The following is a 25,060-nucleotide window of genomic DNA, read 5'->3' on the forward strand; positions in this document are numbered from 1 at the left end:
AAATTACTTAGAGAATAATTAGTTGAAAATGGAGGACCTTAATATGTTTGATCATTTGCTGAACATTAGTATTCCATTTTATTTCATATCTTGTTTCTTGCAACCCCGTTATGTTAGATTATTGTCAAATAAATTATTTTGGGTAAAGCTTGTTTCGCTGTACACCTGAGAGAGAGAGAGAGAGAGAGAGAGAGAGAGAGAGAGAGAGAGAGAGAGAGAGAGAGAGAGAGAGAGAGAGAGAGAATGCTTATGTGTATGTACAAATGTACATTGCCAGTAGCCACTTTGAGACTGTCACTATCAAGCTACCAGTAAATGGGACTTCTTGACTGTGAGCACAGGTAAGCAATGGTATTTACTCTGTTGGGTACCATATATATAATTAAACAATTTAATTATATAAATTATATATGTAATTATATAAATATACAATATATATATATATATATATATATATATATATATATATATATATATATATATATATATATATATATATATATATATATATATATATATATATATATATATATATATATATATAGTTATATATATATATATATATATATATATATATATATATATATATATAATATATAATTATATATATCATTTATATATTATATTTATATATATTTATATAGTTACATATACGAATTATATAATTAAACTATATATATATATATATATATATATATATATATATATATAAAATCTGGTTATTCTGTACCTGACAGCAACCCTGGTTTGTCAAAAGAGGGGTAAGAGACTCATCACTGCTTTCCAAGGGACTTTTTCCCTTTGGAACAGGAAATGCCCTTTGAATGGCATGCCAATTTTTCTTTTTCTGTGCAAAATGCCATTGTTGGCCCGGTAGCTTACTGGAAAACAAAACGAAGGCACTGCCGTCACAATGAAAGGAGAGGAAATTTCGAAATGGTCAGGGCTCAAGATCACGACGTTTGCAAAATCTATACCTTGTTGTTTTGATTCAAAGGGCATGAGAAAATTTTGGGTAAGTCTTTGAATTTTGAATGTGTATACAGAATACAGACAAAATACCAGGACCTCATGAACTTCTGATCTGTGCGAGCATGGCAGCTCTCAATGAGAAAACGGTGCGACATACAATCGTTCCTTTGAATTACAAGGCACAACATCTCACTGCATACCTAGGAAGGTATATGGTAAAGTCTGATGAACTACCTAAGACAGGAATAGGTGTGCAGTTTACTAAAAGAAGAGGTTGTACAGAGCAAGCGTTTGCTCTGGAAAAGTTGTGAGACAAGCTGATAATTAGGAAATAACCGTTTGGGATATGTATGGACCTAGAGAAACCTTATCAGAGAGCTGATCTGAATAAATAAAGAGTTAGGAATCACTGTATTTGAGGCGATTTCATCACATAGAAAGAATGGAATAGGACAAGCTAGTGAACAGAAGAGGTAGAGAAAGCGAAGGTAATAAGGGCACAAGATATTCGAATGCGAGCTAGAGAAGGGCGTATGACTAGAACATCCAATCACAAGTACACGAAAAGGCTGCTGATATGGAAGCTTCCTGTATCTAGGATTCATCCGACTCAGCATTTAAAACTTGACCGTAGCGGTCACTCCAATTTTACTATGGAATCGTCTTATTAGGAAATTAGATGACTGATGGACTCATTAATTTGCAATGTGAATACCAAAATAAAAAAAAAACATTCGTTTAGTTCTTTATCATATTTGTGTGTGCTAATCTTAAATACATTACATTACCAAGATTTATGCAAATTATTCATCATTTATATACATCATCACCAACACTTTCCTAATAAGAGACATTACCGAGACAGTTTTCACTCTTCTGAATGTGTACGGCGCCATTTTCATCCATCACCACTGAAATTTGGAAGGTGTTAAAAATCAATATTTAGCATATCTGGGTTTTCAAGCTGATAAAGATAAAAAAAAATATATGTTATCAATTTTTCATACACGAAATTGGTGCTAATTCATTCAATCTCTTTTATACGTCTAATGTAGTGTTTTTGTTTTTAAAGTTGCAATCGACTCTTTTAGAGAAATAAAACCACACTGCTATTAATATTGTCCACTGACACACATTTATAATAAAAATGTCACGCATTATAATAGTTCTAAGAGTTATACAAGTAGGCTACAAGAAAGATAAAACTAAAAACTGGTCAAGATTATTACAGCAGACTGGAGCAAAGTAATCACTGCTTCACCAAATACGATTCTAAAGCGAGAGAATCACACATGTGAACCGTGGATATCAAGTATCTGAACAGTCAGGTTCTTTCATCTACAATATATATATATATATATATATATATATATATATATATATATATATATATATATATATATATATATATATATATATATATATATATATATATAATAATTTACCTCTTATTAATAAAAAAACGAAAGAAATATACACCATATAGTGTGCCGAAGATTTTTGGGACGTGACTCTTCCATATTATGTCATCAGCTCACTCACGTAAGCTTGAGTTCCACTGTCCCACTGTTTATTTCGATACCCTTTCCCTAATACTCTATTAAATACACGGTTTTGTATTTTGTGTTGGGGGAAGGTGGGGATGAGCTACCACTGTTTTAGAACCCTTCCTAGAAGGTAATTTTAGTTTTGAAAAATACCTGCATAAAACAACACTACAACTTTTTTTTCACTTGCAAAGGAATCTGCATGATCAATCGATCACATCTTTGACTACCCACTGGCCTTTTTAGTGTGGTAATGCCATTCTTACCCTCCTAATCCTCTACAGATTTCTAGGTTTTCTCATTTGTTATGAAAACAACTGCCCCAGGTGAGGCTCGAACTCACAACCCCGGCATAGCTCAGACACAGACACTGTCATATAAGTACCGTGCGCTAACCGATTGCGCCACTGGGGCTTGGTTCGCCTAGCGCCAACCGAGTAAAGTCAATGGAGGAGACCGGAGACGCGTGGCTGTTCCTCCCACATGTTTACGATTTCGTTTTCTGTGCAACTGAAAACTTTGGGCCATGCTTTAATTTCAAGTGGCTTAGTAAGTGCAATCATTACGACAAATGGTTCCCCCTATAAATTATATACTGTAAATTAGGGTTTTACGTATTTTCAAAGGCTGAAATGCAAAACTCTCAACTAACAGTTGCAAGTATGATATTTCAAAGGGAGACTCATCCATTCTGCCTGCGCCCCGTATTGATCACTTAAACGTACCCATTCATGACAAGACAAGAAATCGTTGCCGCCAAACGATAAGAGTATCCGGCATTGTTATAACACCAAAATACTTTTAATTCATTTTACTATATGTCGCACATGACTACCGAATTAGAAAAAAACGAACTCCGGAATTATGTATTTTTCAAGAATGTAGCACCCCAAGAGGGAGTAAAATAATTTATCACATTCACAGTAATACTTATAACAAGTTTATCACAGTATTGGTTTGGCCAACTCAGCCTAATGGATAAGGCACTGGCTTCCCAAGACAGGGAGCGTGGCTTCGAATCCCAGTGGGAGCAATGAACATTTAACATTTCAAATGCGGGTCACAGATTTTCACTTTCATGCCTTAACAGTTAACAGCGTAACACTGGTACGTGTCCTACATTTAGAGAAAACTCACTTTTTTTAAGAAATACGTAAAAAAATCACAAAAGAATAAAATCCCATTTCCACCGAATCCTCTTTCTTTTCAAGGAATACCATAAATTTCTTCCCCAGCATATAACAAAGAAAATACGAGCTGTAGAATCCCAGTACACTTTTGGGCATAAAAATAAGACGGCAGTCTTTCGAAAGCAAGCGAGGCAGAGAATGGATGGGAAATAACCTTTCCTCTTCCGCGAGGCTGCTTCGGCTTTATCCCCAGTGTTCTTTGCCTAAAGAGTCGGCAAAATAACGGCGCGGAGTTGTTCGTCTCTTGTACTTACGTTGCTCAAATCTGGCAACAAAAGGATGCATAATGATAATGAATACGCTTCAAGAAGACAATAATAATATTCTGCGGAATCTTCACGCAACTATCGAAAAGACACTGTGTTTAACAGAAAAACCTTCTACATGCAGCAACGGAGCCATCTGTAACAACAAAATTATGTAAAGGTACATACGACACGAGAACGTAGGCACTACTAATGCATTGACTGAAAGGCCATCTTTTTCATCAAGAACCTAAGGGGAGCCGCGGAGTTCAATGCAAATAAACTAGAGGGTTTAAAAAAAAAAAAAAAAAAAAAAAAAAAAAGCGTTTTGTAAAACAAAACAAAAAAAGTAGTTTCAAGTATTTAAAAATACAGTTAGCGTCATTAAGAAGTGTCTAGGCTCTGATTTGACATTAATAAAATAATGTCTACTAATTTAAATGACAGTGGGACTTTTTTTTTTACACACGTTGCTTTTTTTTTTCTTTTATTAGGAGCCGCGTTTAGTACGACCACCGTTCACACCAACCGATCAACACAGGGAGGTGTCCAAATGCACGAAGAAAGAGCCGTCACCGAGTCAACATCTAGGCTGCGACCTCTCCTTGTGAAACATGTCTTTCAAAAGTTATAACTTCCATTACGCCTTAGTTTTCCACGAAGAAAAGTAGTGTTTCTCAGTTTCATCACTGAACATCGTCAAGGCAATGATTTAAGGATTATAATGATATATGAATTATGTACTTCAGTAAACTTAATGCTAAAATATGTAGAGTGAAATAAACATGAGGTTATTGTCTGTGCGCATCCCCGCTCATTTTAATATTCTTAATCTTTTGGTTGGTATTTTCATATTGATAGCCATATCTATAATTTTTTGGTAGCATTGTCATCCATGACATTTAAGCTATGATACTGTATGAAACACAAGACGATAAATGATAAATGCACTGCGAAGTCATGTAAGGAATGAAAGAATATATTTTATATTAAAAATCTCATATTTATTTCACTGTACATATTTAACATTAAGTTTACAGAAGTACATAATTCATATATCATTATAATCCTTAAATCATTGGCTTGACGATGTTTAATGACGAGATTGAGAAACACTACTTTTCTTTGGGTAAAACTGAGGTGTTATGTTATAACTTTTGAAAGACATATTTCGAGGAGAGGTCGCAGCGTAGATGTTCACTCGGTGACGGCTGGAAGAGACTGACCAGTTTCCAGCCCTGTGACTGGCTGATCAATCGCCAATCAGGAGCGTTGTAGGAGACAGGCTTAGATATCAGATGAACGGGTGGTGTGAATTAATTATAACACCTCGGAGTAGGTGACGCGTAGATAACACGCCAAAGCAGCACCGGAAGATCGACATCTGTTACATAATGAACTACTGCACCGTTTACAAACAGGAACCCCAAGGCCTCCGAGAGATAATCCAGAGAGGATTTCATACCATTAATACCGAACAAAAGACAGATCTATAGATATTCTGTCATCAAAGCCTAATGTCAGCCTTAGTGATGAAAAAAAACCCACTGAAGGGGAAAGCAGTCAAGTCCCAAGTGGTGTATAAATTCACACATCCAGTGGGGAACTGAAAGTTCCCCAAATCCACCAATGTAGCATCTGCAATATCACAAAAATCAAGTAGCCATTTTTTAAGACTCCACTGAACGAAATGAAACAGGTAACGAAATATTCGAACAACAAAATAACAACATACAACGATGACTGCTCGAGCAGTATCCCAAAACAAACTACACAGAAACCTACCCTAAAAACTGAGCTAAAACTTAAAAATTGAAAATATATTGACAAAATCATACAAAACCTGATCTACTAGTTATAAAGTGAAAATATATTAGAGATTATAATTATATGGTGGAAATATATTGGTCAATTTACATTCAAACCTGAGCTAGTACTTATAAAGTGAAAATACTGTATATTGGCCACTTTACGCTAAAACCTGAGTTAACAACCTACTTATAAACTGAAATTATATTAGCCAATTTAAAATGCGTAAATTACATTAATTCCTTTCCTTGACAAATCTGAGCTGACAAATTACTATCACTGGAATATTAATTGTTTCTAAAACTTTTGTGTCAAAGCTCATTAATGTCGACAGTACTGTCACTAATAAAATCCAACAGGAACAGAGGTGGCAAAATATCGAATCAATATTCTTGTACGGAAGTATTTTACTGACAATAAATTTGCATTCTAATTAGCTTTCCTATTTATGACCTAATTTTTTTATCTGTTGTCAGTCGTTTTGTATTAAAGAAAAGATACAGTCCACACAATATACATAGCTGAATATCAAAACGCAATATGAATCTGAGTGATTCAACGAACTTTCACAAGAAGGAAAGAGGGAATGGTTATTATAAAATGGGAATTATTATTATTCTAGTATTTTTGATTAAACGAATATCTCACAAAGCGACATGTTGACTTTAGTTCCTCAAATTTATGATTGTGAAAGGTTGGCACCCTGGCTCTTCAATGGCTACTGAGAGTAAACTTTACTCAACTGCTGTTAGTATAACGATGGTAGAATCGTCTGAAGCTAAGTGGTCTTTCCACTAGTTTCTGAACTATATATATATATATATATATATATATATATATATATATATATATATATATATATATATATATATATATATATATATATATATATATATATATATATATATATATATATATATATATATATATATATATATATATTATATAAAATATATATACAGTACATACAATCTATATATATATATATAATATATATATATATATATATATATATATATATATATATATATATATATATATATATATAAATGGATGTATGTATTTATGTATGTATGAATGCGTGTGTATGTTCCAACATAATTCTGAAATGCATTGACCAATTTCAACAAAACTTTTTATACATATGATTTACTGTCTCAAAAAGAACACTGTGGGGGTAAGGCATCACTAGCACCAAAGGGCACCCAAGGAGGGAGGGGGGGTTAGAGCTTCCCTGAAACCAGGATAGTTCTGCCTGTAAAACAGGGATAGTTCTTCCCGCAGATTTGCTAACTTTATGAATTTATTGTACTTAATTTTGGTATAGGTACGAATTTATAATACCTAATTTCGGTAAACATATGACTTACTACCTGGAAAATAATACTGTGAGTGTATGACATTAATGGCACCAAAGAGGGTGGGGGTTGGGAAGGGGGTGACAGAGAGTGAGAAGGAGACAAAGCGCGAGAGAGAGAGAGAGAGAGAGAGAGAGAGAGAGAGAGAGAGAGAGAGAGAGAGAGAGAGAGAGAGAGAGAGAGAGAGAGAGAGAGAGAGAGAGAGAGAGAGAGATTTTATTGGTTGTCAATGAGTTATCCCAGGCAGCACCAAGTTGGTCAGCTTATATATGTATATATATACAGTATATATATATATATATATATATATATATATATATATATATATATATATATATATATATATATATATATATATACATATACATACATATATACTGTATATATATATGTATGAATATATATGTGTAATATATAATATATATATATATATATATATATATATATATATATATATATATATATATATATATATATATACACATACTAGCTCACCAACCTGGCACTGCCTGGAAAAACTCTGAATAACAACCTACAGGTAGGCCCATTAAATCTCTGGATAACAGTCTAAAGGTAGTGGGAGGGAAGGGGGGAGGGGGAGGAAAGAGGGAAGAAGGAGGGGAAAGGGGAAAGAAGTGAGAAGATAGAGGAGGGGGAATGGGGAAGGGAAGGGGGTAAGGGAGGGGATGGGAAGGAAAGGTAGGGGAAGCAGAAGGGGATGGTAAAGGGGAGGGGATGGCAGAGTTAATGGGGGAGGAGGAACAGGAAGGGAAGGGGAAGGAGGAGGGAGAGGGAAAACGAAGGGAAGGGGAAGGGAAAACGGAGGAAAGAAGGGAAGGAGAGGAGGAACTGGAAGGCGGAGGGGAGGGTGAGGGGAAGACAAAGGGGAAGAGGAAGTTATATTCCCCTATTAGAAAAGAATAAATGACATCAGTGAACAGAAACAATTAACAAAAAATCTTAATATTTCTACAATACGTGCTCGGGTGTGTCTGTGTATTTGTGTGTGGGAGGGAAAGGTCTGTTTCCCTTTCAACAGTCGGCGGACCTTTTATCAATCACGTGAAATTCACTGCACAAGCCAAAGGAGATTCGTTCTAGATATGGTGATGGTAATACCTCAAGGTACTTAAGAATTTGTATTTTATTGGCAGTGTATAATTAAGATACGTTTGGCTTACAATGAACACTCAAAAATATGTGGTAATTTTGTCATAATTTTTTTAATGAGGGGGTAGATCTGTCATAGAATCATTTGATCTACTAATACGCTTGCGTGGGTGGTGATGAATTAGTTCTTGATCTCCAAAGTTGTGCCCTGTAACTACGAATTTTTGTTTCGTGGATTAAGTACTTAGATATGATGATGGTAGTACCTCAAGGTACTTAAGAATGTGTGTTTTATTGGCAGGGTATGATTAAGATGCGTTTGGCTTAAGATGAACACTGAAAAAAATGTGGTAATTTTGATGCAAGTAGTTTTTTAATGAAGGGGTAAGCCTGTCACAGAAACATTTCGTCAGTTACTACTTTTTTCCATGGCAAAAATTTTAAGGGCTGACTGGAGTGGTGGTAGTTATATTTTGAATTACACTGCTTTAAGACTGAATGAAAGTATTCTAATACAGTCAAACACATCTGTTTAATTTTATGGATATGGTAAACTGATTATAGGGTTTGCAGTGAGAGGAGTTTAATGAAATCATATGTCTGACAGCACCTGGAAGAAAAGGTGGAGCGTCAGGTGAAAAATGAGAATTAACCCAGAAAGCACTGAAGGAAAAGGTGACATAAAAACGAAAAAAATTTTTTTCGGTGTTGTACGCCTGTCATGGAGTAGGGGTTTAATTTTGAGTTATAAACCATTCTAGGATGACATAGAGGCCATGTGCAAAATTTTGCCTGGGTTTCTCAAGTGGTTTGGATTTCTATAGTAGACAAACATTCACTTTTATATATAGATATATACCAGTATATATACATATATTTATATGTATATGTTTATATATATATATATATAAAAATGTTTACATTATATATATATATATATATATATATATATATATATATATATATATATATATATATATATATACTGTATACTCATCTCAGTAACCTCAAAAACTATGGATTATACACTAATATCCATCATTTTCAGTTATTTTTACATGTCACCCCTTCCCACCCCCATCCCCTGTGGTGCCAGTGATGTCTTAGCTTCGGCATTAAGTACAATTTCCCCGCTCTCGATGGGTAAATAAAGTACACCTGACTTGGCATTAACTTATACCTCTCTTAATAGCTCAGTGGGTAGAACGTCGACTGGAGTCGCTGGATAAGTATGTGTCGTGGGATTGAGACCCGGCAGTACCCGTCCATTTATCACTTATAAATTCCCCTTCGGTGATAATTTCCCATCGGGGATATTAGCGAGGCAGCGTGAATTTGATATTAAGCGACATTTGTAGCCTCATGGCTGTATATAAATCACGGTGTGATAAAAAATTTCGTAAAAAGAGCTGCGTGTTCCAAACATACCAAAGAACTATCATGGTGGAGGTGGGTTAATGCTGAAGCTAAGTACAATTTCCCCCCTCTCGACGGGTAAATAAAGTACACCAGACTCGGCATTAACTTATACCTCTCTTGATACCTCAGTGGGTAGGATGTTGACTAGAGTCGCTGGATAAGTATCTGTGTCGTGGGATTGAGACCCGGCAGTACCCGTCCATTTATCACTTATAAATTCCCCTTCGATGATAATTCCCCATCAGGGGATATTCCTGCGGCAGCGTGAATTTGATATTAAATGACATTTGTAGCTTCACGATTGTATATAAATCACGGTGTGATAAAAAATTTCGTAAAGAGCTGCGTGTTCCAAACGTACCAAAGAACTATCATGGTGGAGGTGGGTTAATGCTGAAGCTAAGTACAATTTCCCCCCTCTCGACGGGTAAGTACAGTACACCAGACTCGGCATTAACTTATACCTCTCTTGATAGCTCAGTGGGTAGGACGTTGACTGGAGTCGCTGGATAAGTATCTGTGTCGTGGGATTGAGACTCAGCAGTACCTGTCCATTTATCACTTATAAATTCCCCTTCAGTGATAATTCCCCATCGGGGATATTCCTGCGGCAGTGTGAATTTGATATTAAGCGACATTTGTAGCATCATGATTGTATATAAATCACGGTGTGATAATAAATCTCATAAAAAGAGCTGCATGTTCTACATGTACCAAAGAACTATCATGGTGGAAGTGGGTTAATGCCAAAGATAAGCACAATTTCCCCACTCTCAATGGGTAAATAAAGTACACCAGACTCGGCATTAACTTATACCTCTCTTGATAGCTCAGTGGGTAGAACGTCGACTGGAGTTGCTGGATAAGTATCTGTGTCATGGGATCGAGACTCGGCAGTACCCGTCCATTTATCACTTATAAATTCCCCTTCGGTGATAATTTCCCATCGGGGATATCCCCAAGGCAGTGTGAATTTGATATTAAGCGACATTTGTAGCTTCATGGTTGTATATAAATCACGATGTCATAAAAAATTTCATATATAGGCTATATACATATATATATAGGCTATACAAATATAATATATATATATATACATATATATAGCCTATATATGTAATTGTAATAGCCACAATGCCCTCTTAACTTGGATCCACTTGTCACTACGAAGCCTTAAGATGCAAGTGCAAGGAATTAAAGTGGTTGTGATGTCCAGTAGCGGGAAACAAACCTGTGTCACCATAATCACAAGGGGGTCATGTTGCCGAAAAGACCACAAGAAGGATAAAAGTCTATTGCCTTTCATACATACATATACCTATCATTTTCAGGTATAGGCCCTATTTATTAGAGCAGGAACAGACCCATCCTCACCATCATAGCCAAGTCTCTTATTTTTCACCTGGGGTAATGTGTGATAACATATATATACATATATATACACATATATACATATATATATATATATATATATATATATATATATATACATATACATATATATATAATGTAGCAACGAATGGGACCTCTTTTCCTCGCAACCTCACCCGTTTTTACATCTATAATGTAATTGAGAAAGAAATATTTAATTCCAATTATTTATTAAAATAGAACAGTGGGTTTTCACTTGCTCCTCCATACACTCTCTCCCTCATTCCCCAAAATGGTTAAGCCTAACCCCTCTCTCTGTTCAAAGTGACTGCTTTTAGGCCTAATTCCAGCTGACTGTTGTACCTTCTCTGCATCAAGCAAGGCAAGGGAGGAGCCAAAAATAGAAAGTTGGTGGCCCCCCCACCTCATTCTGAATCTTCCAAGGGTTTTCTGGTGCCATGCGGTCATTATAGAAAACGTGACAAAGATTGACATTTGCGCCACCTAACCAGATGGCCCAGCGTAATCCCCGAAGGTTATTTATAGACGCTGCAACAGAAATCGAGAGAGAGAACGCTCAGAACACAACCTGATGACAGACGTTCTTACCTTGCCTGTCCCTCGGAACATGTGTTCGACCCCGGGGCTAGAACCAGTATACTTTGTAGTGGCATTTTAATTCCCTCCTTCATTGCCAGCGCCCTATCGAACGACGACAGTCATCTTAACGAAGGCAATGTGCAGGAATAAGGTTCTCTTAGTCAGTCACGATCCCTGTTATTTCTCTGCCTGATTTTCTCTTATTTTCCATGGTGCGATCACCTTCAGTAATTTGTGTTGAAGCAGTCAGTATTAACTTCATTATGCATTAGTGTTGAACTGAGTTATTTAGCACCATCTGTGCATTCCTTAGTTTCTCTTTGAGTGTCTTATTATATTGCAAGTAACCGTCTTGCATATATTTGCAGATAGGCCTCGACTGTGGAATATCCCGGCCGATCCATGTGCAGTTCCCCTTTCCACTGCAATGTTCCCTGTTATGAAGACATCGTCAGTGTAGAATACTTATTCTGTGTAGGATTCATTATTTTAGCAAGCCCTTGTATTACCTGCCCAGTAATTCGTTATTCTTCTGATCTGTGTTTGTTATGTAAATATAATTAGTTAAAAGAACCTTTGAGTTTACGTAATCTCCCTCACATGAAGAAGGCCCTAAGCCATAGATTCCCTTGTTTGGCTATGAAATGTCCAAATATTGAGTAAGATATGTAATAAATAAAAGGAACTCCCTGCGTTCATCCATTGCCACCCAGAATCAAATAAGTATCCCCCCGCACATTCATACCAACTGTCGTACCTTGCCAGGCTCTGATTGCCTTGCAATTATCAGTGAAATAGCAGCTGCTAGCTGGTCTGCATAATTTTAGGATCTGCATAATTTTAGAGACGACCCTGATATCATCCCCCTCCATTTTAAGCACATGAGAAGAGCCAGTTCCACAGTGTAAGTACGTGTTGAAATATTCTGTTTAGGTTTATGCTAGGTGCGAAAAGTGACTGCAATCAGTGTTAAGTAATTGATATGCCCTTGTATTAGCTGCCCAGTAATTCGTTATTCTTCTGATCTGTGTCTGTTATGTAAATATAATTAGTTAAGAGAACCTTTGAGTTTACGTAATTTCCCTCATATGAAGAAGGCCCTAAGCCATAGATTCCCTTGTTTGGCTACGAAATGTCCGAATACTGAGTCAGATGTGTAATAAATAAAAGGAACTCCTGCGTTCATCTGCTGCCACCCAGAATCAAATAAGTGTCCCCCAAGACATTCATAGCAACTGTCGTACCTTGCCAGGATCTGATCGCCTTGCGATTATCATTGAAATAGCAGCTGCTAGCTGGTCTGCATAATTTTAGAGACGACCCTGATATCATATCCCCTCCATTTTAAGCACATGAGAAGAGCCACTTCCACAGCGAAAGTACGTGTTGAAATATTTTGTTTATGCTAGGTGCGAAAAGTGACTGCAATCAGCGTTAGGTAATTGATAGACCACGTGCATGCCAAATTAGTTCACAAGGGAAGAGAGTGTGTCTTAACAATTCCACAAGATTTTTGCGCTATCACATTTTAGCTGCATGTTTTAAGAATAGGAAGCTAGGGAGCAATTCAGTCAAAGAGTTAATAAGAGGAATGAAGGCCCTATTCCTTCATCTACACGATAAGGACACTTTGAAAGTCCCGAATTCCAGATAGAGACACTGTAGGTGACCACCAAGGTTTTGACTCCAGCTATTTTCACATCGCTGGATTTATCCCCCCCCCTCTCTCTCGCCTGATCGATAGGAAAAGCTAGGAAGTATTTAGGAATCCAAATTTCCACTCTCAAGATGAGAGAATAGTGAATTCCAACACGGAATCTTCAATTCCAGGCCACGTGGGCCCATCCCTAACCATCCGCCATCTTTGAATTGTGAGTTCCATTAGAAATTCCATTGTTATAAAACTGCAAGCACAGCATGCATATATAAATCCCTTTCTTTCTCTTGCCAATTTTTATTCATACGTCCGTGCACTTCGCTGCATTTTTTTAAAAGTAATAAACCTTTAATTCTTTAACTGAACAGGATATTTCTCAGCGAGCCCATAGTATTCTTGTAAATTTATTTTTTGATAAATATAAAAGCGAGAATTTCCTCGTTCATTCATTACTGCTTGAGGCCCGAGTGTGGGACAAAAGGGTAGACAGGTAGACAGCCAGACATGCCGTCAAGAGGACACCCCCCACCTGACTCACCCACTGATGGCAGATGTCACAAGAATAAACATTGGAGTACCATTAGACACGTGCAAGTTAAGGTTTGTTTTGATAATGGAAAATAACAATTTCTTTCCCTCCCCACGCATAACCTCGGCAGTTCCGGACTGCCTCCGTGCATGTTATAAGATTATACATTTTTTTTTCTTACCCTCATGCGCTGGAGATTTTAATGTTCGATGAGATCAATGTACTGTTTTCATTACGCTACGTTTAAAATTATTTGACAGAGCAAGGAAAATTTCCTTTACACAACATAAATGTATAACCCCATAAGCCTTTTCTTTCATTAGTTCTGCAGCGTCTCTCCGCAAAATAAAATATACATAAAGGCTTACATTAGCTTGGGCTAATTTTTCGTTCATTAAGAATAACTAAGTCTATTCAGACATATTAACAGACACCTTGAAGTTTGTCTTACTCAGACATATTAATTTCCAACTGAATTTTCTCTTATTCAGACATTAAATTTTAACCGAGTCTTTTCAAACATACTGATTGTCTTATTCAGACATACTAATTTTTAACCGAGTCTCTTCAGACATCCTGAAATTTGTCTTATTCAGACAAATTTTCAACAGTCTTTTTAAACATCTTGAGATCTGTCTTATTCAGACATATCAAATTACGTTCCTTCTAAACAACTGAGTGTTTCAGACACCTGAAATTTAAGTCTTTTCAGACAACTGAGTCTTTTCAGGCATAATTGATTTTCTAATGGGTCAAGCCCATATAAGCGTTATATCAAGATGTCTACAACATCCAGAGCCCAGCAAAATGAGGATTTCAAATTCTACATGTTCACTGGAAAGGACATGGGACTATCAGGACAAGCCCTGAGGGAATGGGCCCAAGAGAGGGTAGACGCTGCCAAGGCGGAAAGAGAGGCAGAAAGAATAGCCCAAGAGAAACGAGAAGAGGCAGAAAGGCAGGAGAAGGAGAAAGAAAGAAAAGCCCAGGAGAAACGAGAAGAGGTGGAAAGGCTAGAGAAGAAGGAAAGACATGAGAAGGAGAAAGAAAGAATAGCCCAGGAGAAACGAGAAGAGGCAGAAAGACAGGAGAAGGAGAAAGAAAGAATAACCCAGGAGAAATGAGAAGAGGCAGAAAGACAGGAGAAGGAGGAGGAAAGAATAGCCCAAGAGAAATGAGGAGAGGGAGAAAGGCAGGAGAAGGAGAAAGAAAGAATAAGCCAGCAGAAACAAAAAGAGGAAGAAAGACAGGAGAAGGAGAAAGAAAGAATAGCCCAAGAGAAACGAGAAGAGGCAGAAAGACAGGAGGAGGAAGAGGAAAGAATAGCCCATGAGAAACAAGAAGAGGCAGAAAGACAGGAGAGGGAGAAAGAAAGAGCTCATCAGCTTGCAATGGCAGCTTAGGAAATGCGTAACACATCCACACCCTCTCCTCACTCAACCCTCAGCAGTGTAGGCACCCTCATAAGAAAATGGGATGAAGCCGAGCCTGAAGCCTGGCTCGACCATATTGAAAAGGTCCTGACGACCTATCAGCCCTCTACTGAAGAAGTGTCTCTGATTCTGGGACAGCACCTTGAAGGAAAGGGTGCCATTGCATTCAACACTCTCCCCCCTGAGGATCAAGGAAATCTTGACCTTGTCCGCCATGCCATTATAAAAGCTTTTGAAATAACTCCCAAACATTGGAGGAAAAGGTGGAGAAATATGCCCAAGGAATCAGAACAAACCTGGTCTGAGAGGATCTTCAAAAAGACCCAGCCCCTAAAAGGATGGCTCGAATCTCTGAAAGCCACTAATGTGGAGGAAGTCCTTGAACTTTTCCAGCTCGAGGACTTCTTACTTTATGCCCTGCCAGCTCTCGCCACCATTTGTGCAATAAGGCACCTAAGATGGTGGTCGAGTGCTGCCGTTGGGCTGGCATATGGGATACACATCATCCCCATCTTAGTTCCCGTGGACGGAAATTATATCCCTCCTCGCCTGCCTCAACCAACTCCCAGCAACCTCACAAGAATGGGCACCCCATAAGAACCCCGTGTGTGGGTACTGTAAGAGAACAGGGCACTCCGCTGAACAGTGCCGCTTGAAGGCTGAGAATCAGCCAGAAAACCCCTCTACGTCCTCAAATGGGACAACCCCGCCCTCCCCCAAGCCACACCTGGATCGTGGATGAAGGGTAAAGGACCTGTTCCCTCCTATCAGACAGTACCAGATAAAGACTATGGCCGGATTTATTACCTGGCTTGCAAAGTCTATGGGCACTCTGCCCAATGGACAAAATGCCCTAATAATAATAAATCAAGTACGCGCCCCTTGCCTTGGCAGTCACCAATCCAACATCTTTAGGTCCTCCAGCCTAGGGTCCCATTTATGTGGCACTTCCCCAAGGTAGGTGCTGGCCAGCCAGGTCAAACTATTTGATGATTCTGGCGCACAAAAGTCCCTCATCAGGGAAGACAAAGTTCCCTGAGGAGCTATCATTAATGGAAACTCGTCATGACTGAGGGTATTAATCACTTTAAGATGATACTTCCTACTGTCAAGTTGAGGATCACGAGACCTCATCAATCTGAAATCTGCGACCTCGTAGTCGCCAGATACATTCCTGGAGGTTATGACCTCCTCCTGGGGAAGGACTTCCAGTCCCTAACTAAATTACAGCAATCCAGGGGTCCAAATCCCCCACATCGTTCACTAGACACGAGTAGCCTAAGCCTCAAACACCTGATTTCATTCCACTGCCAGTGCCACCTGAGTGCAATGTGCAGTGGCACCCTCCATCAAGATCAATTCCCGATCCCATTCCAGTGCCCAGCCCTGCCCAGTGCCAGTGCCAGGGCCCCAAGTAGATCCCCCTCCAGGAGATCCTACTCTTGATTCACAATCTCTGCCAGTGTCACTTGGGTGCACTGAGCAGTGCCGAGTTCCATCCATCCCGAACGACGAGCAAATTCCAAATCAATTATTAGTGCCTGGCCCTGCCTTAGTGTCAGTGCCAGAGCATACCCCTGATCTCCATCCTGAGATCCCAGTCTGGAGCCCCCTCTCTTAGCCCGGCTTGTCTCTGCTACCACTGTTGGTAAGAGGGATGGATCCTTCCGACCACTGTGGAAGCTCATCCAAAGGTGCAGCCTCACAACCTATGCCTGAGCTGGTCATTCTTACCTGCAAGCCTCTCACGCCCCCCACCTCTGTCTCAATCCACCGCAGACACAACTGTGAGTAAGGATTCTGCCATGTCTCAAATGGTCGATGAACTCAGGGAACTGCGAAGGATCATGGTAGAGCTTGCAAAAGGGGGCCCTGTGTCAGCTGTCAAAGAAGCCAACACAGGTGGTACTCAAACACCCTCCCCGGACTCGGTTCCACCGATTCCCCGACCAAGACAAACCATCACAGTAAGAGAGGTCCGTGGAGGAAATACCATGGGCGTGGATAATTCCAGGTAGCTTGAAGAGAGCTCCGAGTTCTCCTGGCACCCGTGCCAAAATGCACAGTACCATCCTCTTTTCCTACGAAGACTTTGGCACCTCCATCCAGAAGAGGATGTCAGGGTCCTTCACCTATTTATTTCCTCGATAACTCTATCCCTTATTCTTTTCCTTTAATGCTTCCCTTCCTTACTTTTGATTATTACTCATTTATTTTACACCTTACTAAGGCCCCAATTTTACTTTAATCCCCTCTGCCCATGCAGAGTGCCATTGACAGATATGACAACTGTTTAAATACTGTGACTTCCCTTTCATGCCTACCGCAGCATGAAGCATTTAAAATACAATATGCCATCACCATTAGTTATTATTATACAAGTGCCAACTTGGCACAGTGTCATTATTGTAGATGCTGCCAAATGATCTTGCTGGAGGAGTCGTGCCCTCTGGCTACCTTTGCGGCTGTCTTGGGCTAAGAAATGATCCTAGCTGTCTTCCATAGACTAAGGAAAGCAATTTTGGCATATTTTATTGTCATCTTTATTTTACAATCATTGATTACTCTGAATCTGTCACCTATTATCTTTGTGAATCTCTGTAATAAATCTTGAGTCTCAATAGTGCCCAAATGGCACTGAGCCGTTGCTCAAGTATCATGGACACACCTAACTAAGGCCACGTTTACCTTATTGTAATGCCTCTTCAAGGCTGACTAACTGCATGTGTGCAAAATTCGTAATTGATTATTATTAAGAGTGATTGAAGTATCTCTAGAATTAACCTAGTACTACTGTAATTCATTGTTTTAACTATACCATTTCGTTGTGAAAATATTCTGATTAACGCTGCCTTAGCATAATAGGAATTTAATGATAAAACATGTCATTTCTAGCAACAAATATTTTCTCTGCATTAATGTAAATGTCACAATGTTGTTTGCCTCTTGAAATTAATTGCTAGGCAGGAGGTTAAGTTACATTATAAGGCACCAAAGGGAAGTGAGAGAGAAGTAAAGTATTTAAGTGAGTTTGCTCGCTGGGAATCATTCTCACCCTATCTTAGGGTGTGAATGCTGACTTGGTTGGGGAGGTGCAATGAATGGGACCTCTTTTCCTTGTAACCTCACCCGTTTTTACATCTATCATTTAATTGAGAAAGAAATAAAATTTAATTCCAGTTATTTATTACTAGAACTGTGGGTTTCCACTCACCCCTTCATAAACTCTCTCCCTCATTCCCCAAAATGGTTAAGCCTAACCCCTCTCTCTGTTCAAAGTGACTGCTTTTAGGCCTAATTCCAGCTGACTGTTGTACCTTCTCTGCGTCAAGCAAGGCAAGGGAGGAGCCAAAAAGAGAAAGTTGGTGCCCCCACCTCACCCTGAGCCTTCCACGGGTTTTCTGGTGCCATGCAGTCATTATAGAAAACGTGACAAAGATTGACATTTGCGCCACCTAGCCAGACGCCCAAGCTTAATCCCCGAAGGTTATTTATAGACGCTGCAACAGAAATCAAGAGAGAGAACGCTCAGAACACGACCTGAGGACAGACGTCCTTACCTGGCCTGTCCCTCGGAACACGTGTTCGACCCCGGGCTAGAACCAGTATACTTTGTAGTGGCATTTTAATTCCCTCCTTCACCACTAGTGCCCTATCGAACGAGGACACCGTCATCTTGACGAAGGCAATGTGCCGGAATAAGGTTTTCTTAGTCAGTCACGATCCCTGTTATTTCTCTGCCTGATTTTCTTTTATTTTCCATGGTGTGATCACCTTCAGTAATTTTTATTGGAGCATTCAGTGTTAATGCAATTATGCATTAGTGTTGAACTGAGTTATTTGGCACCATCTGTGCATTCCTTAGTTTCCTTTTGAGCGTCTTATTATTATTGCAAGTAACCGTCTTGCATATATTTGCAGATAGGCCTTGACTGTGGAATCTCTCAGCCAATCCATGCGCAGTTCCCCCTCCCACTGCGATGTTCCTTGTTATGAAGACATCGTCAGTGTAGAATATTTATTCTGTGTAGGATTCATTATTTTAGCAGGCCCTTGTATTACCTGCCCAGTAATTCATCATTCTTTTGATCTGTGTTTATGTAAATATAATTAGTTAAGAGAACCCTTGAGTTTACATAATTCCCCTCACATGAAGAAGGCCCTAAGCCATAGATTCCCCTGTTTGGCTATGAAGTGTCCGAATATTGAGTCAGATGTGTAATAAATAAAAGGAACTCCCTGCGTTCATCCACTGCCACCCAGAATCAAGTAAGTATCCCCAGACATTCGTAGCAATATATATAAATATACACACATATAGTATACACACACACATAGGCTATATACATATACATATATATATATATATATATATATATATATATATATATATATATATATATATATATATATATACATACATATACATACACATACACATACAGTACATACATATATACCATATATATACATATATATATATATATATATATATATATATATATATATATATATATATATATATATATATATATATATATATATATATACAATAAAGTATATATACTATATGTATATATACATACATACATACATACATACATATATATATATATATATATATATATATATATATATATATATATATATATATATATATATATATATTAGTGTGAGGAGTCAGAGTCAATCCATACTTAAAATCATCAATGAAGGGCAGAGGACACACAGATATACAAGCTGACTTTATTCCAACGTTTCGTAATTATCGGATTCATTACATCATCAGGGCTGTTAAAATATGAAAATAAAATTCTTTGTAAAATCATAAAGCTAGAAATAAAGGCTAAAAGTTATTCATACAAAATTTTCACAAATGTACACAAACGTTAAAATTAGAGAACAAAAGTTTTAAAATCATTACATTAAAATGAAGGTAACTGAATATACAGTAAACTAAAATTGAAAACCATCTGTGAAAGGGGGTTACAGAACAAAAGATTAAGGACCGACCTAGAGGAGTGACAGCTTTAAACTAAACATAAACATAAATAGAAAGAACACAAGTCAGGATAAATATAGAGGAGAGGAGGACGTGTGAGTGTTTAACGACGGAACAAGTTGTTTGATGAAAAGTGATTCCAGGATAACAAGGTCTTGAGGGTTGGTGGTATGGCCTAAAATGTGGAAGTCTTTATTATCAATGTGTGTTTTACAAATTTTTGAGTGATTTCTGATGTTGGAATGTTCTGGGTTTGAAATTCTGCTACCTGTACGGAAGCTTACGCCACGATGAGAATCGATTCGCACCTTAAGGAGTCTACTGGTGGATCCCACATAGGTCCCTGTTTGACATTCAGGGCAAGTATATTTATAAATGACACCAGATGACATATAAGGTGATAACCGATCTTTGGTTTTAAAGAGTGAACCAATGGTGAAAGGGTTCTTAGGGATTAAAGTGACATCAATGGCATACAAATGATCCTGAATAATTTGAGTGAACTTTTTGTGGAACTTGGGGTCATGAGTAAATGGAAAGCTTGCGTAAAATTTCATTTTTTGGACGGTTAAAACTGCTGGTTTTGTAATGAAATGTTTGTTAAGTAATTTTGTAATTTCCTATACACCAGCTTTGCAGGGAAACAGTTATTAAAAAAGTCAATTAAAAAAGAAATTTCCTTATGAAAAAGGCTCCAGTTCGACGTAAGGAAGAGTGCCCTGCGGAGAAGGGTAGAAACAGAGTTGGATTTAAAATTATCGAAGCAAGAGCTATAAAAGTTGGTACCAAGTCCAGTAAAAGTCTTCTTTCTAAAAACCGTGGTATTAAAACTGTCGTGTTCTCTAAAAACTAGAACGTCCAGGAATGGTAGACGGTCGTTCGCCTCTTTCTCGATAGTAAACGTTATGCTCGAGTGTATAGTATTGGCATATTCGACGAAGAGGTCAGCTTCGTATTCACTGTTAAAGAGGCCGAACGTATCGTCAACAAACCTGGAATAAAAAGGGGTAGAACCTTAATGGGCAATTATCAAGCATGCGCTCCTCCAGGAGCACATAAAGATATTAGCAAATGTGGGGCCAAGAGGGGAACCCATTGCCATGCCCTCTACTTGTTTGAATAATTTACCATTAAAAATAAATGCAGTGTCCAGCACTGCGAGTTCAAGTAAAGCTTTAAAATTCGTGCGATTAAAATTATTAAAAGTAGAATCAGGAACAGGAAACAGCTTGTTAAGAATTAATTCAATAGTTTCTCCAACAGGGATATTAGTAAATAATGACTCGACGTCGAGACTGGCCATGAATAAATCTGAATCTTGTCTAAGAATGGTTTCTTTAAATTGAAAGGAGTTATTCAATGAATACTTATTCTTAGTTAGATGCTCAAGCATGGGTACAAGGAATTTGGCTAATTTATAATTTGGTGTTTTGAACGAGGCAAGGATAGGTCTAAGGGGGATGTCAGGTTTGTGAATTTTCGGTAGGCCGTAAAGGATACCATAAGATGAGCCAGTGGAAAAAAGATCTTGGTAAATGGTTTCATTAATGACATTGTCCTTCTTAAGAGACCTTAGAAAACGGTTGATTTTGTCTTCAATTTTAAAATATTATAGTAGTCAGGCGTCCCAATGGGTTCAAATTTTGTTCTATCGTTTAAAATACTTTCCATTTTTGATGTGTACTCACATTTATTGAGGATCACTGTACCTTTACCTTTATCAGGTCGGGTGAGAATGATGTCTTCGTTTTTTGCCAATTGTTTCATGATGTCAAAATCTTCCTTTCGGAAAAATGGGGTCCATCTAGTTTTGAGATTTCGAAAGGTGGTAAATTATTCAAACAGGTAGAGGGCATGGCCATGGGTTACCCTCTCGGCCCCATATTTGCTAATATCTTTATGTGCTCCCTGGAGGAGCGCATGCTTGATAATTGCCCATTAAGGTTCTACCCCTTTTTTATTCCAGGTTTGTTGACGATACGTTCGGCCTCTTTTAAAAGTGAATACGAAGCTGACCTCTTCGTCGAATATGCCAATACTATACACTCGAGCATAACGTTTACTATCGAGAAAGAGGCGAACGACCGTCTACCATTCCTGGACGTTCTAGTTTTTAGAGAACACGACAGTTTTAATACCACGGTTTTTAGAAAGAAGACTTTTACTGGACTTGGTACCAACTTTTATAGCTCTTGCTTCGATAATTTTAAATCCAACTCTGTTTCTACCCTTCTCCACAGGGCACTCGTCCTTACGTCGAACTGGAGCCTTTTTCATAAGGAAATTTTTTTTAATTGACTTTTTAATAATAACTGTTTCCTGCAAAGCTGGTGTATAGGAAATTACATAAATTACTTAACAAACATTTCATTACAAAACCAGCAGTTTTAACCGTCCAAAATGAAATTTTACGCAAGCTTTCCATTTACTCATGACCCCAAGTTCCACAAAAAAGTTCACTCAAATTATTCAGGATCATTTGTATGCCATTGATGTCACTTTAATCCCTAAGAACCCTTTCACCATTGGTTCACTCTTTAAAACCAAAGATCGGTTATCACCTTATATGTCATCTGGTGTCATTTATAAATATACTTGCCCTGAATGTCAAACAGGGACCTCCTCTCCTCTATATTTATCCTGACCTGTGTTCTTTCTATTTATGTTTATGTTTTAGTTTAAAGCTGTCACTCCTCTAGGTCGGTCCTTAATCTTTTGTTCTGTAACCCCTTTCACAGATGGTTTTCAATTTTAGTTTACTGTATATTCAGTTACCTTCATTTTAATGTAATGATTTTAAAACTTTTGTTCTCTAATTTTAACGTTTGTGTACATTTGTGAAAATTTTGTATGAATAACTTTTAGCCTTTATTTCTAGCTTTTTATGATTTTACAAAGAATTTTATTTTCATATTTTAACAGCCCTGATGATGTAATGAATCCGATAATTACGAAACGTTGGAATAAAGTCAGCTTGTATATCTGTGTCCTCTGCCCTTCATTGATGATTTTATATATATATATATATATATATATATATATATATATATATATATATATATATATATATATATATATATATATGTATGTATATTTTTATGTTTTTCCTGGACAATCTGGTTTGAGATATTTTTCAGAGACAGGTAGCAACAGCTACAGATACTTTAGCCTTGTGACTCCGACTTCATGGGTCCAGGGAAACATAAAACATGAGGAAAAAGGGGGAATTTCATATGAGCGTAAGGTTCTTACTACTGAAGGGAAATATTACGAAAACACGTGGGTAAACTTACAGGAGTATATTTACATAAAGAACATTAGTACAGGAAAGAGAAATGTAATTAAATTATTGATCCTGAAGGGGATTCCTACGGGATGAATGGAACTAGGGGATTCCAGACACAGTCTGGGAAGATTCCTGCGAAGAAGGCGGTCCGTGGATGACTCCCGATTCACGAGGGCGAAGGCGATCTTCCATGCGGTAGGATGTAGGGGCGCCGACGGTGAGGGCAAAACGTGGGGAATTTCACGAAGTGCCACGTAATTAACTAAAGGAATTTAGTTAATACTAGAGAGAGTTCGGCGGGGGAGAGGGTGCAACATTCCAGGACCTTCTCGGCTCTGTCGAGCCATACTTCTGGTTCAGCTTCGGTCCGTTTGGGCATAAAAAAGTTAAGTATACCTTAGTTTTACCAGACCGCTGAGCTGATTAACAGCTCTCCTAGGCTGGCCCAAAGGATTAGACATATTTTACGTGGCTAAGAACCAATTGGTTACTTAGCAATGGGACCTGGGCATAAACGAGTGGGCCAGGCTGAGGGCGCTCATCCCCGAGGCGGGACCGTGGGGGGGAGTGCCACGTTGTGCCAACATCTGGAGTTCGTGGGCGCGCTTCTTTTCATTCTCTACTCTTTCTGCCTCCTTTTCTTTTCTTCCTGCCTCCTCCCTTCTCTCTAGGGCCTCCCTCTCTAATCTCGGTGCCTCCCTTTCCACCTCTTTTTCTAATCTCGCTGCCTCCTGTTCTGCCTCTCTTTCTAATCTTGCTGCCTCCCATTCTGCCTTTATCGCATCCATCCTCTCCTGTACCCAGTCTTTTAGTTCTTTCCCGGAAAGGCCGAGTTCCTTCCCGGAGGACATGAAGAACTGCAAGTGGTGGGCTAAGGGCATCGTTGGGCCAGGGGCATGGTGGTAAGCGTGTCCGTCTTCTGTACACCCAGTCGTACAGCGATGGTCTAAGGCCGAGCCCTTGTCTGCTTGTCGTTTTTATGCCCTCTCCTATGGGCAGGGGCCACGTCCAGGCACATAGTGAGTAGAGTCATTTTCAGCTGTTGTGCCCTTTGTTGGCCGAGTTGGTTGAGCTTCAGACCGTCATTCGATGGGCGGAGTTCGATTCCGCCCGGCTGATGAAGAGTTAGAGGAATTTATTTCTGGTGATAGAAATTCATTTCTCGCTATAATGTGGTTCGGATTCCACAATAAGCTGTAGGTCCCGTTGCTAAGTAACCAATTGGTTCTTAGCCACGTAAAATAAGTCTAATCCTTCGGGCCAGCCCTAGGAGAGCTGTTAATCAGCTCAGTGGTCTGGTAAAACTAAGCTATACTTACTTTTTTCAGCTGTTGTTCACAGACAGGGCGGGGGGTTGCCTGTAAAGAAGCAGCCAGAGTTTCACTTTTGCCTCGAATAAGGAATTATCTACTTAAAGGGAGTGGCCTACAATCGGTTTTAATCCCTTGTATTCTGACCGTGCTAACCCCTTGTCCAGCTCAGGCTGATAGATATGCAGTCACGCATGTCGATAGACAGATATGTCTAACGAT

The 25,060-nt window shown here is 38.5% G+C and overlaps 1 non-coding gene across 1 annotated transcript; it reads right to left on the minus strand.

The window, feature by feature from the left end:
* Window positions 1-2,837: 2,837 nt before the first annotated feature.
* Window positions 2,838-2,933, minus strand: TRNAI-UAU (transfer RNA isoleucine (anticodon UAU)). Its single transcript has 2 exons — window positions 2,896-2,933; window positions 2,838-2,873 (listed from the first exon to the last, which is right to left on the minus strand). It is a non-coding gene; the product is annotated as a tRNA-Ile (tRNA).
* Window positions 2,934-25,060: the final 22,127 nt, after the last annotated feature.

Source organism: Macrobrachium rosenbergii, chromosome 8 (assembly GCF_040412425.1).
Source record: "Macrobrachium rosenbergii isolate ZJJX-2024 chromosome 8, ASM4041242v1, whole genome shotgun sequence".
In the NCBI taxonomy this organism is placed as follows: Eukaryota; Metazoa; Arthropoda; class Malacostraca; order Decapoda; family Palaemonidae; genus Macrobrachium; species Macrobrachium rosenbergii.